The sequence below is a fragment of the Arachis ipaensis genome, chromosome B8 (genome assembly GCF_059453495.1).
Source record: "Arachis ipaensis isolate K30076 ecotype BB chromosome B8, ASM5945349v1, whole genome shotgun sequence".
NCBI classification, from domain to species: domain Eukaryota; kingdom Viridiplantae; phylum Streptophyta; class Magnoliopsida; order Fabales; family Fabaceae; genus Arachis; species Arachis ipaensis.
In genome coordinates, this window is record NC_142443.1 from 84,321,877 (window position 1) to 84,340,526 (window position 18,650).

Genomic DNA, 18,650 nt, shown 5'->3' on the forward strand with positions numbered 1-18,650 from the left:
TTTATATCTCGTTTACACTATAAATGGAATATATACATGTCGTATCCACCAGTCTTATCTCGTTTATACTGTAAACGAGATACATGCAAAATTATCTCGTTTACACTGCAAACAAGATAAGAGAGGAGTATTTATTTCGATAAATATTTTTTAAATTATTTATTTCGCTAATTATTATATTCATTTAATTTTTTTTTGGTTGCCCACGATATCCCCCAACCCGACCGGCCAAGGACTAATCCGTCGCGGATCTATATTTATTTAATTTATAAAAATAAAAAAACCTACATCCTTTTGAATTTGTAATTGAAAAAAAAAGTGAGCTATCAAAATTCAAAACACCAATAAATATATCACTTCCCTTTGTATACGTCCATGAAATTAATTCTTCAGGCCCATCAGCATTTCCTGAAAATTATGAGTACCTCGTAAAAATGGGCCATATAAAATTCTGTAATACGAACAAATGGGCGAGAATGGGCCCAATTATTCTAGTTGGACTTATTACGAGCTTCAAAATTTTTCTAGCTTTTCTTAGCCGTAAACAAAGGTTACATTCCAATTTTAGACCAAAATTGTTGTTCCAATTCGGCTAAAGAATCGCGTGAAACTCGTTCTAATATATACTTTGGACCGGAAAACATCACTTTTGGACCATAACCGAGTTAAGATAAAAAAAAATTACAAGGACAATAATTGACTCAGATATGAACCCGAAAAGACCACAAAAAAATAAAACTATTGGACCTTAATTTTGGGACCTAAGAAAGTAATGATCCAAACAAGTCCTTAAATATTTTTTTTATGACCCAGATAAGAGTACAAAACTAAACCAAACATATGTTTGAGAGCCTGAACAAATAAAACCCATATGTTTTTTAGTTTTTTGGTCAGAAAAAGAAAACACATGTTAGAGAGGCCACTTATGATCAAGGTTGCGTTGTTTTCCACCTTAAGTTATTGATTCCAAAATCAGAGGAAATAAGAGCACAAACCCAAACTTAAAATGATAAAAATATCAAAAGAAGGCGAGCTATGAATAGCTTAGTGGGTACCACAATTGTGGTTCGATTTCCCCAGACTGGGGTTCGAATCTCCTCGAGTCCTTGTAGTACCAAAAAAATAAATTTAAAGAAAACCTAAAGAATTATATGCAGCTGAGGCTTTAACTTACTGGTCCATCATCATATCTCAAATGTGCTGTTTCTGGGTTTCTAGATAATCCCTTGTGTTGAGTGTAAATGTGTCTGTGAGTTGTATGACAAAAAAAAAAAAAAAAAAAAAAAAAACCTCTAATATATTAATAGAATGCTTTTGAAACTATACTAAAAAAAAAAAGAAATTTTTTTAAATGAATTAAAATAATTCTTTTTTTATCAAAAGAAATCTTTATATAATTTTTTTTGGACTGGAATACAGATCGCATAGCCTTAACTAATCTGCATGCGAGAATGATAAAAGATGATTTTTTTTTAATACCATGTTTACTTTTATTCCTTTTTTATGTCATATTTAAATATTTTAATATAATTTAATATTTTCATTTATTATAATTTAATTTTGTATTCATAATAATATTATCTAAATTAAAGTTATACTAATTTAACTAAAATTTAAAATATCCTGAATACAATATTACATTACAATAATATACTCATATACTAATTATTTTAATTGGTGTGGTATAATATAATTAAAAGATTTAAATTTGTTAAAATTTAAGTTTGTATTTAGGATATTTTAAACTCTACTTTAGTTAGTATAATTTTAGTTTAGGTGATGTTGTTATGATTACAAGATTTTTTTTTCAAAAGCAAAAACTCAAGACAATAATGTGAAAATTATTACAAGAAATCAATATTCTTTAAAGAAAGAGTAAAGGTAAATATTGTATAGAAGTAAGGAAAGATTGTCTTTTTTTTCGTGACCACATGCAGATTGTCTAGGCCTTGGACAATTTGCGTTGCAGCAAAACAAAAAAAAAAATTGAATTTATGTATATAAAGATATTTTTTTCTGTTTTGGAAAATAAAGAATTAATTTAATTCTATTTCTAATAAAAAATTTAATTTAAATTTTTAAAAATTTTTGTTTATTGGATATTAATGAAATTTTTTATTTTTCTACTTTTAGTTAAAATTGTTTGTTTTAATTTAAAAATTTAAAAATTAAAAAACAAATACAAATTTTTTTTATTGGATATTGCTTGACTTTATTTTATTTTTCTACTTTTAGTAAAAAAATTATTTTTTAATTTAGAAATTAAAAATATACAAAAATAAGTTTTATAAAATTTTAACAAACATTTTTATTTTTTTTATTTACCGGATAATGATGCATCTGGAGCATGACGTTAGTATCCTTGACTTTTTTATTGTTGAACATCTTCAAAAAATTTAGAACAAATTAAATTTAAAAATTTAAAGTTTTAAATGTTTTTTGTTTATTGAATATTGTTAGAATTTTTTATCTTTATACTTTTACTAAAAAGATTATTTTTTTAATTTAGAAATTTAAAAGTTAAAAAAAAATAATTTTACAAATTTTTAATTTACGAGATATTGCTAGACTTTATTTTATTTTTAGTTTATAAAATTTTAAATTTTTAAATATATTTTTTGATTTTTTATTCACCGAATAATGCTGCACCCGAACCACGACATTCGGATCCTTGAATTTTTTATTGTTTGACATTTTCAAAAATTTAAAATAAATTAAACTTTTGAAGTTTTTTATTTTTCTACTTTTTGTAAAAAAATAATTTTTTTAAGAGTAAAGTATCGTTTTTGTCCCCAACGTTTGGGATAAATCATATTCGTGTCCCTAACGTTTAAATCGTCTTATTTGTATTCATAACGTTTGTAAAAGTGATTTAATGTTATCGTACCGTCAATTACACATCATGAGCGCTTTAGTTTGAGTTTTAAAAATCTCTTCTTGAAGTTAAAATACAAATGTCCGGGATAGAGTCGATGATCAACTTCGAAAAATAGCTCATCAAATGTTGAAACTAATTCCTACAACATTTACATAATTCACTTTTCTAGGGACATAATTGAATCTAAACACAAATAGTGGGTATAATATTAAAATCGAACACATCCAAGTGAGACCTAATTGAGAATGAATACATCCAACTGAGAATAATTGAAAAATATAATCTGATTTGTTAGTATAATTGATAGCAGGATAACATTGAATCACTTTTATAAACGTTAAGGATACAAATAGGACGATTTAAACGTTAGGGATACAAATAGGACTTATCCCAAACGTTGAGGACAAAAACGATACTTTACTCTTTTTTTTTTAATTTAAAAAATTAAAAATAAAAAAAATAATTTTACAAATTTTTTGTTAATGGATATTGCAGGACTTTATTTTATTTTTCTACTTCTAATGAAAGATCTAATTTATTAATTTAAAATTCAAAATTTTTTTTTATTTTTTTATTCACAGAATAATGTCTCACCTGGACATCGACACTCAGATGGTTGACTTTTTTTTTGCTAAACATTTTTAAAAAATTTTTGTTTATTGAATATTGTTGGAATTTTTTATTTTTTTACTTTTAGTTAAAATTGTTAGTTTTAATTTAGAAATTCAAAAATTAAAAAGAAAATAATTTTACAAATTTTTTTATTGGACATTGTTGGATTTTATTCTATTTTTTTACTTTTAGTAAAAAATTATTTTTTAGTTTAAAATTTTAAAAGACAGAAAAATAACTTTTATAAAATTTTAAAAAATATTTTTTATTTTTTTATTCACCGGATAATGGATAATGCTGCTTCCGGAGCATGATGCTTGGACCCTTGACTTTTTTATTGTTGAACTTCTTCAAAAAAATTAAGAATAAATTAGATTTAAAAATATAAATTCTTAATTTTTTTTTGTTTATATTAGATATTTTTGAAATTTTTTATTTTTCTACTTTCACTAAAAAAATTCTTATTTTTAATTTAGAAATTTGAAAATAAAAAAATAATTTACAAATATTTTATTTATTAGATATTGCCAGACTTTATTTTGTTTTCTACTTTTATTAAAAGGTTTAATTTTTAATTTAAAAATAAAAAATAAAAAATTTAGTTTATAAAATTTTAAATTTTTTTAAATATATTTTTTGTTTTTTATTCACTAAATAATGCTGCACCCAAACCAAGACGTCTGGACCCTTGACTTTTTTATCGTTTGACATTTTAAAAAAATTAAAATAAATTAATTTTAAAAGATTAAAATTTTTAAATTTTTTATTTTTCTACTTTTTGTAAAAAAATTATTTTTTTTAATTTAGAAATTTAAAAATTAAAAAATAATAATTTTACAAATTTTTTGTTAATGGATATTGCAGGACGTTATTTTATTTTTCTACTTCTAATAAAAGATTTAATTTATTAATTTAAAAATTCAAAAATATTTTTTATTTTTTTATTCACGAAATAATGTTGCACCCGGACAATGATACCCAGATCATTGACTTTTTTATTGTTGAACATTTTAAAATAATTTATATTAAATTAAATTTAAAATTTAAATTTTTTAAAATTTTGTATATTGGATATTGTTGAAATTTTTTATTTTTCTACTTTTATTAAAAATTGTTTGTTTTAATTTAGAAATTCAAAAATTAAAAAAACTAGTAATTTTACAATTTTTTTGTTTATTGGATATTACTGGACTTTATTTATTTTTCCACTTTTAGTTAAAAAAATTATTTTTTAAATTAAAAATTTAGAAAATAAAAAATAATTTTTATAAAATTTTAAAAATATTTTTTATTTTTTTCACCGGATAATGCTGCAACCGGACCATGACACTTGATAGGTTGGAATCGAAATTCCAACACCTAAAACTCACCGACAAGTGTACCGGGTCGCATCAAGTAGTAAAACTCACATAGAGTGAGGTCAATCCCACAGGGATTGATGGATCAAGCAACTTTAGTGGGTGATTAGTTTAGTCAAGCTAACATTGGAGTGAAATTGGGTGAAACTTGAAGCAACAGAATGTAAATGACAAGGAATTGTAAATTGCAGAAAGTAAATGAGCCGAAGCTTATAGAGCAAGAAAAGTAAATTGGCAAAATCTTAAATGACAAGAAATGTAAATTTCATGAAATGTAAAAGGGTGCTTGAGTGTTGGAAATTAAAAGAAGCAATAATTCAAGCAACTAGAAATTTAAATGAAAGTAGTAAATAGAACTTAGAACAATTGCCTAAGAGTTAAATTGCATGGAAAGTAAAAGGAATTGGGTGCTGGGAATTAAAATTCAACAAGAAAATGTAGAGAGTAATCAATCAGAGAAGTGTAAAATGAAGTGAATCTGCAAAATATCTAAACAGCAAGGTAAAATTGCTTGAAGACAAAACAGGAAGTGAAATGTAGCTCAATTTTAATAACTAAAAGAAAGTTGAAGATCTCAGGGGTGGAGGAGACTAGAAAACAAGTCTAGATCTCAATTCCTTCCTTGATCCAACAAGAACAATTGCAAAAGAAGTAGAAGAAAAAATTTCATAAGAAGTAAAGATGAAAACAGTAAAGAGAATTTAAATCCCAAATCACAATTTCTTGAATTATGCAGACAAATAGACAGAGAGAGATCTCAAGGTGAGATTGAAACATAATTTCTTCAATTCTCCACCCAAGATCCAATACAAAAATGAAAACTAAGAGAGAGCTCTCAAATCCCACTCCTACTACTCCGTAATGGAGCCAGCCTCCCTAACAAAGATGAAAATGATGCCTTATATAGGCTTTACAAAATAAAAATGAAAATAAAATTGAAATTAAAAATAAATTACAATTAAATGAAATTCCTATTTTAACTATCTCTTGTGCCTTTGAGTGATGGTAATAGGCTTAGCTTGCTTTGGATTTGAGGAAGAATGGATCTGGATGGCCTTGATGGAATTGGGATCATTACCGTTTGAGTCAACGTTTGGGGTCAAACGTTGACTCAAACGTCTTCGTGTAAGGACGTTCTGTAGACCAGCCAACCATCAGTCACTGGCGTTTGACCTCAAGTTTGAGGTCAAACATGAACGCAAACGTTAGGCATCCAACTTCAATTCTGGCTGAACTTTGCTGGCGTTGGAGGTGGCGTTTGAGGCCAACTTGAACGCAAACGTTGGGCAGGCGTGGGCTTCCTCCAGGGCATTCATCTAGCAACGTTTGGCCTCACGTTTGCCTCAAACGTTAGTGCAAATGTGAGGCTTCTCCCAGGCAGCCATTCAAGCAACGTTTCAAGCAACGTTTGACCTCACATTTGAGGCAAACGTGGAAGCAAACGTTGACACCCTTGTTGCACATCAAGTCTTGGGACGCTACTTTGTCCTCTTGTCATCGATGCCAATTTCATGTCCACTATAAACTATTATATATGGTTGGAAAGCTCTGAATGTCAGCTTTCTAACCCAACTAGAATCACCTCAATTGGACGTCTACAACTCAAGTTATGCCCCCCTTTGAAGGGGACAGGGTCGCTGGTGGCGATGTGCAACGTTTGAGGCGACATTAGCACTCAAACGTGGACGAAAATGCCAGATTCTGGAGGCTCAAATAGATTGTCCACCCCATACTATTATATATTATTAGAAAGCCATGAATGTCTACTTTCCAATGCCATTGGGAGCGCATAGTTTGGAGCTTCAGAACTCGAGTTATACTCCATCGAAGGTGCAGAGGTCAGCTGGCCTTACTACAGGTTGACATCATGTTCATTTATGCACTTTTCAGGGCAGTTTTCTCCCTCAATTTTAGTATCCACCATGTAGTGCCATATATGCTTGAAAAGCTCTCGATCCCTACTTTCCATTGCTTTTTGAATCATCTCATTTAGAGCTCTGTAACTCAAGTTATTCTTGTTGGAAGTATACCCCTTCAGGCTGTGGGGAGCAACGTTTCCAGCAACGTTGGAGCACCAACTTTGGCTCCAACGTTGCTTCCCTTTGCTTCCTTTCATGGCCTTCTTGTTGCCTCTTTGCCTTTATTTTTCTTAGCTTACTTTCCACCTATCATCAACCAAACAAAATGCATGAAAGCTTTGCTAATCTCACAAGAAATTGCATCATTCATAATCAACAAGTAATCATAGCAAAATTCTTATGAAAATACATCAGAATAACAATGTTTGATTAAATAAAGGCATGCATGAATTTCTCATTCAAATATTTACTTATTGCCTGAGAATACATGAAAATCAAGTAAAAACTAATGAAAAAGACTTGTGAAACTAGCCTAAGATGACTTGTCATCACAACACCAAACTTAAACCTTTCTTGTCCCCAAGCAAGAAAAGAATCATGCAATAAAGATTGACAAACCAAGGTGAGAAGAATAGCAACTCAATGTTCATGGTAAGCTAGTTTTCTAAGCAAGCTACAATCACAAAAGAAATGTAAATGATTGATGCTTCTATCTAGCTCAATTTATGAAATCTTTTTCTTATATTTCTTCCTTGAAGCAAGCTTTTGATTTTCTTATTTGCTTTTCCTTTTGGGTGCTTTGCCCCATGAGTTGATAACAAAGCTACGACTTCTAAATGCTTTGTTTTCAAGTATTACCACTTGATACATAAGCACCACAAGCATTTGAATTAGAGGACTTCATTAAGCTCATTTGTTTCTTTTCTTAACTCTCTAATAATTGATGCTCAGAGCCTTGAGCTTTGAGGGAGTACTTTTTTTTTGCACTTTTGAGCCTAACCTTGACTTCTAAGTGTTTTGTTTTCAAGCTTTTTGCTTGATACATAAACACCACAAGTACTTAACATATTGTCATTGGTACTCAGAGCCTTCAGCTTTCTCATTCTTTCCCTTTTTCTTTTCTTGCCTTTAATTGCATTTGCTTCTTCAAGGTTTTCATGATTTCAAAAGATTTCACAAAATGTGCTAGATGAAAACTTCAATTAAATAAAATCCAATGTAATTGAGCAACAATTAATCATACTAGCTTTCCAAAACTTGTATGCACATGCTAAGTTCTTCTTTTAATGCCTTGTTTGTTTATGATCATGATACTTTACTGCTTTGAACTTTACAAAACTCAAGTTGGTAGTCATAATGGCATGGCAACATGTTACAGATCATAATTCAGGCTATGCTCATTCATACCACACATTCATACAGAGAACATAAAGACAATCATGCAATTTAAAGTGCTGGAAACAAAGGAGAGGAAAAGGAACTTTACATCCTTGTAATTCATCTTCTCTATTGTTGTCATTTTCCTCCCATTCTTCCGTTTCCCTTGCCAAATTCAGAATGCTTGTTCATCCTCAAGTAACAATTAGAACAATGGCTATGGGGCTAAGATGGATCATGAATGTCTTATACAATGAAATGTTAGTAGCACATGTGTTTTAAGCAAGCAATAATTAAAGATAACAATCAAGGCACAAGAGACAGAGACATTTTGATTGCATAGATAAGAAGGTGTGCACAATACATTGCATAAAAGATAAGTGGCACACCAAACTTAGTGTGACACTTTCACTTGGAATTAATGCAAGTATCTTGTAAGAATTGGGACCAAATTTTGTTGCATAGCAACACCAAACTTAGAATGCAATCATATGTCAATTTATTTGAATTAAAACTAAGCAAATGAAACTGTTATTTGTTAAGTACAATCACCAAGCCAAGAATCTGTCATGAATAAGGATCTCTTGGTGATGTACTAACAAAGACAGTTAACAAGCAAACTAGAGGAAAGCATTAAAAAAAAAAACAGAAAAATAACTAAAGCATGAAAAAGTGTTAAATCAAAAGAGAAAAATAAAACTGCAGAGGCATTGTGATTATACAAACAAGTGGTGCTGCTGGATGACTTGTATAGAAAATTAAGTGGCACACCAAACTTAGAATCTTAGTGTGACACTTCCATGTAAAATCGATGCAATCATCCATGAAGATGGAAAACAGTTTGTAGCAGGGCAACACCAAACTTAGAATGTAACCATATGCCAATTTATTGAATGTAAACAAAGCACAGAAAGAAAACAAAGCAGAGAAGAAATGTTACCTACGGTTGGGTTACCTCCCAACAAGTGCTCTTTTAGTGTCATTAGCTTGACATGTTGTTCTTCGCTTTCTTCCTCTTCTTCCAGTTTGTTAAGAGGAATGACCTCAAAGAAGGGGAAAGTTTCATCTAGTATCCCTTGTCTTGGCCTTTTCTCAGCAAACTTCCTTTTATAAATAGCTTGATTGAGCTTGCTTGCTGGATTAGGGACAGAATTGGTGTTATTGCTAGTTGCCTTCACTTCTTTGGATTCAAGACTTGGTTGCTGTGTGATTATTGGAGTTTTGTATTCATCCAGAGCCTTTTGAATTGGTGGTTCCATGAGCTCTTCCTCTGTGCACTTCTCTACTTCACTTGAGTGTGAATTCTCTTGAGTATCTTCCTCCATTTCTTCTTCATGATTTTTCATTAATTCTTTTGGGAGGGAATCTTTATGTTTCATTGTCACCTCAAGTAGCTTTTGTGAATATGAAGCCACAGGTTCAAAAACTTCCACAACCTCCTTTTTCCATTGAACTTTTACTTGACACAGAGGCTTCCTCATCTTGTTTTTCCACTTTCTTCGTTGCACTCAACAATTGATCTAACATCACTTCCATGTTTTTGAGGGAGTTCTCTTGTTCTTTCCAAACTTTTGTTGTCTTTTCCTCATATCTTTTGAGCATGGACTCAAGCTTTGAGAATCTTGAGTGGTTCATGGAAGTTTGTCTGGGTGGTGAGTTTTGAAAGGGGCTTTCTGTTGAAGCATGGTCAAGTGATGATATCTTTGGATGAATATCATATGGAGCATTAGAATTTCCTTCCCAGCCACCACTAGAATCATGACTTGCATCATTTTGTGGTGGAGGAAAATATCCCATATGGTTTTCTTGCTCATCTTGTGTCTCTAAAGAAACTCTCCATGGATTGGAGTGCTTAAAATTTGTATTTTCTTGGTGATATTTCTAGCCACCATTAGAGATTGATGATGGTGGATAACATCCCATAAAATTTTGTTTGACCATAAGATGAGTTGAACTCCATTTGTATTTTGTAAAATGCAACATCAATGAAAATTGAAATTCATGTTATAGAGAAAGAATTTCTTAGTGAGGCAATAGCTCAAACACCTTGCTATCAACTTAAAATAGAGAACAAAAACAAAGAAAATGCTTGATCTAGACTGCTCACCCACTTAATCATTGTTGATCTAATCAATCCCCGGAAACGGCGCCAAAAACTTGATGGGTTGGAACCGAAATTCCAACACCTAAAACTCACCGGCAAGTGTACCGATTCACATCAAGTAGTAAAACTCACTTAGAGTGAGGTCGATCCCACAGGGATTGATGGATCAAGCAACTTTAGTGGGTGATTAGTTTAGTCAAGCTAACATTGGAGTGAAATTGGGTGAAACTTGAAGCAACAGAATGTAAATGACAAGGAATTATAAATTGCAGAAAGTAAATGAGCCGAAGCTTATAGAGCAAGAAAAGTAAATTGGCAAAATCTTAAATGACAAGAAATGTAAATTGCATGAAATGTAAAAGGGTGCTTGAGTGCTGGAAATTAAAAGAAGCAATAATTCAAGCAACTGAAAATTTAAATGAAAGCAGTAAACAGAACATAGAACAATTGCCTAAGAGTTAAATTGCATGGAAAGTAAAAGGAATTGGGAGCTGGAAATTAAAAGTCAACAAGAAAATGTAGAGAGTAATCAATCAGAGAAGTGTAAAATGAAGTGAATCTGCAAAATATCTAAACAGCAAGGTAAAATTGCTTGAAGACAAAACAGGAAGTGAAATGTAGCTCAATTTTAATAACTAAAAGAAAGTTTAAGATCTCAGGGGTAGAGGAGACTAGAAAACAAGTCTAGATCTCAATTCCTTCCTTGATCCAACAAGAACAATTGCAAAAGAAGTAGAAGAACAAATTTCAGAAGAAGTAAAGATGAAAACAGTAAAGAGAATTTAAATCCCAAATCACAATTTCTTGAATTATGCAGACAAATAGACAGAGAGAGATCTCAAGGTGAGATTGAAACAGAATTTCTTCAATTCTCCACCCAAGATCCAAAACAAAAATGAAAACTAAGAGAGAGCTCTGAAATCCCACTCCTACTACTCCGTAATGGAGCCAGCCTCCCTAACAAAGATGAAAATGATGCCTTATATAAGCTTTACAAAATGAAATTGAAATTAAAAACAAATTACAATTAAATGAAATTCCTATTTTAACTATCTCTTGTGCCTTTGAGTGATGGTAATGGGCTTAGCTTGCTTTGGATTTGAGGAAGAATGGATCCGGATGGCCTTGATGGAATTGGGATCATTCACATTTGAGTCAACGTTTGGGGTCAAACGTTGACTCAAACGTCTTCGTGTAAGGACGTTCTGTAGACCAGCCAACCATCTGTCACTGGTGTTTGACCTCAAGTTTGAGGTGAAACGAGAACGCAAACGTTGGGCATCCAACTTCAATTCTGGCTGAACTTTGCTGGCGTTGGAGGTGGCATTTGAGGCCAACTTGAACGCAAACGTTGGGCAGGCGTGGGCTTCCTCCAGGGCATTCATCTAGCAATGTTTGGCCTCACGTTTGCCTCAAACATTGGTGCAAACGTGAGGCTCCTCCCAGGAAACCATTCAAGCAACGTTTCAAGCAATGTTTGACCTCACATTTGAGGCAAACGTGGAAGCAAACGTTGACACCCTTGTTGCACATCAAGTCTTGGGACGCTAGTTTGTCCTCTTGTCATCGATGCCAATTTTATGCCCACTATAGACTATTATATATGGTTGGAAAGCTCTGAATGTTAGCTTTCTAACCCAACTAGAATCACCTCAATTGGACATCTACAACTCAAGTTATACCCCTTTGAAGGGGACAGGGTCGCTGGTGGCGGTGTGCAACGTTTGAGGCGACGTTAGCACTCAAACGTGGACGAAAACGCCAGATTCTGGAGGCTCAAACACATTGTCCACTGATAAATCACTATTTTATGGTTTATTTTGTACTCAATTTAGTGGTTTTTATCTACTCTTTACCCACTTATTCATACTATTTGCATGGTTTTACATTTGCCTTCCTAATTATGTGCTATGATTGAAAATATGCTTCTTTGATCTTAAATTTGCTGATATTAATCCTCTCTTATTACCATTAGATGCCTTGATATGTGTGTTAAGTGTTTTCAGATATTATAGGGCAGGAATGGCTCAGAGGATGGAAAGGAAGCATGCAAAAGTAGAAGGAATACAAGAAGTTGGAGAAACTGCTAACCTGTCCATCCTGACCTCTTCTCACTCAAACGGCTATAACTTTAGCTACAGAGGTCCAAACAACACGGTTTCAGTTGCGTTGGAAAGCTAACGTCCGGGGCTTCGATTTCATATATAATATCCCATAGTTGCTTTGACGCTAGATGACACGAACGCATGATCCACGCGGACGCGTTGCATCTGCGAACTTCAATCCGCGCGGCCGCGTGGACGACGCCTCCGCGTCACTTGTCCGCGACCTGAACGTACCAGAATACGCAAGGGGTGATTTTTGGGATATTTTTGACCAAGTTTTCGGCCCAGAAAACACAGATTAGAGGCTATAAAGTGGGGGAATGCATCCATTCAAAAAGAGCTTGCCAATTTTCACTTTCCATGATTTAGATTTAGTTTTGAGAGAGGTTCTCTCCTCTCTCTCTTAGGATTAGGATTAGGATTTAGGACTTCTCTTAGTTTTTAAGAGTGACTCTCGATCCAGGTTTAATATTTACTTTAATTTATGTTTCTATGCTACTTTTACTTTAATGCTTTTATTCGTATCTATAAATGTTACCAACTTGACTTATGAACCCTTTCCATGTTATGATTTGAATTAATGATTATTTGAGGTATTTCAGTTATTGATTGCTTTCTCTTTAATTTGTGTTACCATTGCTTTCCATCTAAGGACATTTTTATTCCAACAATTTTACTTTTTCCCTTTTTGGTCTTGGTTAAGAAATCAGTAACTCAACATTATTAAACTCAGCATAATTGATAATCATTATCTTGCTAATTGAACTGAACTTCAATAATCCCAACTTTTTCTTAGGAAATAAATAGGATTCGAAGGTCAAACTAATTAGTCCCTTGACTTTCCTTTACTTTAGTAAAGGTTAACTAAGTGGAATTAAGATTCAACTTTCACTATTGTTGAGAGGAATAACTAAGTTGGACTTCCAATTTCTCTTACCTTGCCAAAAGTTTGCTTTATAGTATTTATTTATTTTAAGTGCCAATTAAATTTTTTGTCATATCTACTCTTCACTCTCAACCCCGATTTTACAACCTCCATAACCAATAATAAGAACATACTTCCCTGCAGTTCCTTGAGAAGACGACCCGAGGTTTGAATACTCGGTTAACAATTTTTAAGGGGTTTGTTACTTGTGACAACCAAAACGTTTGCACGAAGGGATTTTTGTTGGTTTAGAGACTATATCCACAACGTGACTGTTTTTATGAACTTCTTTACTGGCAAAAATCCCAACGTCAAAATGGTGCCGTTGCCGGGGAACTGCTAACGTGTGCCTTATTATTGGTTATTGTAAATATTTTTCTTTTGCTTGTTTATTTATTTTTGTTTTTCCTTTTTATCTTTATTTGCTACCATGAACTGTCACCCCTCTCGCTTTGAGTTTGGTTCTAACTTTGTTGAAGGAAATAGAAGTTACAGCAGGAATATGCATCAAGGTCAGGCCAATCAAGGATGGATGGAGTCAAGAGGATCTAATCAACCCTTTAGGCAGCATCACCCTCCGAGATATCCTGGACAAAGACCATTCTACCGTGCATACCCAGCTGAAAGATATGGTGGACGACCTTGTAACTACCAACAAGCCCCACCCCGTGCATATAAACCATCCTTTCAACATAACCTCGAACCACCACACTCACAAGTTTCTCTTCACCATTCGCCACCATATGATCCTTCCTTACCCCAGTACCAATCCAATCACTCCCAATCACCGCCACTTTCCTATGTATCATGTCCAAGTCCGGCAACACGAGAAGCAGAGGTTCGCCTAAAGGAAACAGTAAATAAACTTCAAACAACCATTCGACAACTAGAGCAAACAATAATTCAATGGGTTTCTAGGCGCTCAAATACACAAGGATCAGCCACAGCCCCATGTGAATAGTCTAACGAAGAGCGTAGCATGAAGGAGATATTAGAAACTCCAGTGGACAAGACAGAACATGAATTCGTACTCGAACAAGTAGAAGAAGCTGTCATCGTACAAGAAGAAGAGTTGGTTGAAGATCTAGGAGACGCTGAACCTCCATGGGAATCCAGAGCTGAGGAGAACTCCGTTAAGGACCTTACAGTTAATGCTAAGGATGATATTGCACAATCCCCAAGGCAAGTCGTTTATGAAGAACTAGACGGAATAACCCAGCACACAAATTCCCTTGATGATGATAGTCACAAGTCAAGTTCTCTTAGTAATGAACTTGCATCCGCAAGTGAATTCTCTGAGATCGAAGAATCTTCCCCAAGTGAATACGAAGATGATGCGGAGGTAAATTTCTCTCAACCTCCAGTCTATGACCTAAGTGATGAGGAAGACATGGGAGACTTTGATCAGGACACAGATGCATTTGAAGATCCTTGCAAAGAAGTGGAGAAATTCATAGAAGATTACAAGGGAGCAGAACTTACAGAACAACTGAAAACACCTATCCCAAGGCCATTACCACCTAATACAAGCTTCAAGTGGGTACAATCCGTAGCTTTAATCTTTACTTTTCCACTTGAATATGGTTTGCTTGAAACAGATGGCCAGCTTAGAGCTCTCTGCGGCTTTAAGAGTAAGTGGGAAATGGCTCGTACTCAGAGCTGGTGCACAAGGTTCAATAAGGTTCCATGCTTCGACTCGAAGTGCACGGATTGGTCTCATGCTCAATCGAATGGATCACAGAGAACGTTTGGTTATCTGGGTGAGAATCTAATTTCCAAACCACCTGGATGGAAAAGTATAGATCAAAACGAAGGCGGATTTAGAACCAAAGTTTGGGATCCTGGAAAATATTCTGATATTCATCACCCCGGGAGCCTGAAAATCTGTTTGAAGCTGCTCAGAAGCTTCACATGCCTAGTTTGGGACCCCGGAGGCTGTTGGCATTCCAAACATTGGTGGAAATTTCTGGATTAATTTAAACACAAGCCACCATAATAGGAAGCTCCTCCCATGTCCAACTTAAGGATTTTAACTAAAAGTGCTAGGTGGGAGACAACCCACCATGGTATGATCGTCCCTTTTCATTTTTGTTTAGTTTTATTTGTTTTCGAGTTTTATTTTATTTTATTTTATTGAACCTGGAATCATGCATAGCATTCACATTAAGCACTGCATTCTGCATAAAAAAAAAGCCACGCGACGCGACCGCATCAGCGACGCGTTCGCGTCACAAGGAGAGAGGGAGAAAATAAAAACGAACAGAGAGTCACGCTGGAGCGTGGCTGGAGGCGTGCCCGTGGCACAAATCGTCCCACGCGAACGCGTCGCTGACGCGTCCGCGTCGAGTGAGAATACTGGCCTCCCACGCGACCGCGTGCCCCACGCGGCCGCGTGACCAGGATTTCGACGTAATAATGGTGCACAGCCAAAAGTTGTGCTAGAGTGGTGCTGGACTGGCGCTGGACGCACAGTCCATCTCACGCGACCGCGTGCCCCACGCGGCCGCGTCACATCCTACTAAGTGCCCACTCACGCGATCGCGTGCCCCACGCGATCGCGTCACCCAATATTTGGCAATTAATGATTTTTGAACAGAGAGTTGTGCGAGAGCAAGGCTGCCCTCGCGCCAGTAGCATAAAACGGGTCACGCGACCGCGTGACCGACGCGACCGCGTCAATCAGTTTAAGCGCAAGCCGCGCGACCGCGTCGCTTGCGCCGCACAGCTTATCCTTATTTGCCAAATATCTTATCTTTTCTTCCCCAATCCTAATTTTTCCTCCCCCCTTTCTTACTTACTTCTTCTTCCCTTCTTTCCCTTCTCATTCTTCTTATCTTTTATTTTATTTTATTTAATTTATTTGCATACTTTCATTCATTGCATATTTTTATTTTTCTATTGGTGTTCAAATGTTCTTATTCAACTGTTATATCTTTTCTGGTATTATCTTGGTGCTTATGACTTGTTTTATTCTAGTTAGGTAATATTATTCAAATCAACGTCAATCTTTTATACCTGTATTACTTTTTGCATTGACATGAATTTATATTATCTCTCTTTCCCCACTCTCTTCTCCATTGTTGCAATTTTGCACCACTGGTATACCATGGCTTCTATTGTTTTCTCACTTACATGTTGAAGCTTCCATGTAAATGAGACCCTTATCATTTGGCATTAACCCATCCATACTTCTTTTATTTTCTTATCTCTATTTCTGGGTTACTCTTCTTCCCTTTTTTCTTTCAGGATGGCCACCCGGAAGGGAACCGGAAGACGTTTACATGGGGAGAGAAACAAGTTCATCAGCACAATCCTTGAAGAAAAGCATCAGTTGGAACAGCCCGTCCACCTGCACATCTCAGCATGCACCGAGGACGGTACAATCTTTAAGTGTGGGGAGGTCGATACCGACTTCCATGGGTTAGTCACTTCATATTTTAGCACCAATGTTTAATTTTCTTTGTTAAATTAGTTGTTGCATTTGCATATTTGTTTGATTTTATGCATCTAGTTACTACTTGGTTAAAGTAATAAAATTCTTCTAAAGACCCTATTTTTGAAAATTTTCACTAATTTAAATTGAAAAATTTTTTTTTGTTAAATTTGTTTGAAGTTGTATTTGGAACATGGTTTTTGAGCCAAAGAACACACAACCTGTAAGATTTTGAGCTTATTTACATGGTTACATTATTTAACCATAAATATTTTATTCTTGTGTGTTTACTTATCTATAATTGTGATCTTTACTTTGTTTTAGTTTATATGTCCAATATTTAGTGTATTTACATGCTTGCATATGATTGAGGCCATTATTTTGATTTTAGCTCACTTATCCCAAATAAGCCTACCCTTTAAATCACCCTTGTCAGCCACTTTGAGCCTTGAAATCCCATTTGTTCTATATCTTACCACATCACTAGCCTTAAGCGGAAAACAAATTAATTATTCCAATTGAATCCTTGGTTAGCTTAAGATAGATATTGTGTATAATTTAAGTGTGGTGAACCTTATGGGAACATGGATGATAAAAACAAAGGTAGAAAGTTAAAAAGAATAAAGACATTTCAAAATAAAAGTTTTGGGAAGCATGCTCATGTGAAATCAAAATAATTAAATTACCATGTGCATTTATATATATATATATATATATATATATATATATATATATATATTAAGTAATTAAATAAGGGGATACAAAAAAAAAGAAAAGAGAAGAAAAATAATATTTCTCCAAATGTAAAACAAAAAGGATCAATGCACATGGGACAAAAAAAATTCAAAAAAAAAATAAGTTTGATACATGAGCATGTAATACAAAAAGTGGAAAAATTTGGGTAGCTAGGTAAAGCATTTTAAATTTTATAAAGTATGTATGTGTTAGGTGAGATCTTGGATTAATCAAGGATTCACTTTACTAGCTCACTTAGCCTTATATATATACCCTTACCTTTACCTCAGCCCCATTACAACCCTGCAAAGACCTCATGATGTTTGCATTGGTATACTAAATTTTGTTGATTGGTTAGATGAAGAACAAAGTTTAGAAAGCATGACTAGAGAAGAGTAGAGTGATTAACCCTAGACACTTGAGAGATTAGAGTGATATATACTACCAGTGAGGTAGAATTTATTTACTTTTAAACCAAGTAGGTAGAAACATTTTTGCATGTAGTTGCATTCATATAGATAGGTTGCATTTCATACATCCTACCATTCCTCTTCATCTTTATAGTTTCTCTTGAGCTTAGCATGAGGACATGCTATTGTTTAAGTGTGGGGAGGTTGATAAATCACTATTTTATGGTTTATCTTGTGCTCAATTGAGTGGTTTTTATCTACTCTTTACCCACTTATTCATACTATTTGCATGGTTTTACATTTGCCTTCCTAATTATGTGCTATGATTGAAAACATGCTTCTTTGATCTTAAATTTGCTAATATTAATCCTCTCTTATTACCATTAGATGCCTTGATATGTGTGTTAAGTGTTTTCAGATATTATAGGGTAGGAATGGCTCAGAGGATGGAAAGGAAGCATGCAAAAGTGGAAGGAATACAAGAAGTTGGAGAAACTGCTAAGCTGTCCAGCCTGACCTCTTCGCACTCAAACGGCTATAACTTTAGCTACAGAGATCCAAACGACGCGGTTCTAGTTGCGTTGGAAAGCTAACGTTTGGGGCTTCGATTTGATATATAATATACCATGGTTGCCATGACGCTAGGCGACGCGAACGCGTGATCCACGCAGACGCATTGCATCTGCGAACTTCAATCCGCGCGGCCGCGTGGACGATGCCTCTGCGTCACTTGTCCGCGACCTGAACGTACCAGAATATGCAAGGGGCAATTTCTGGGCTGTTTTTGACCCAATTTTCGGACCAGAAAACACAGATTAGAGGTTATAAAGTGGGGGAATGCATCCATTCAAAAG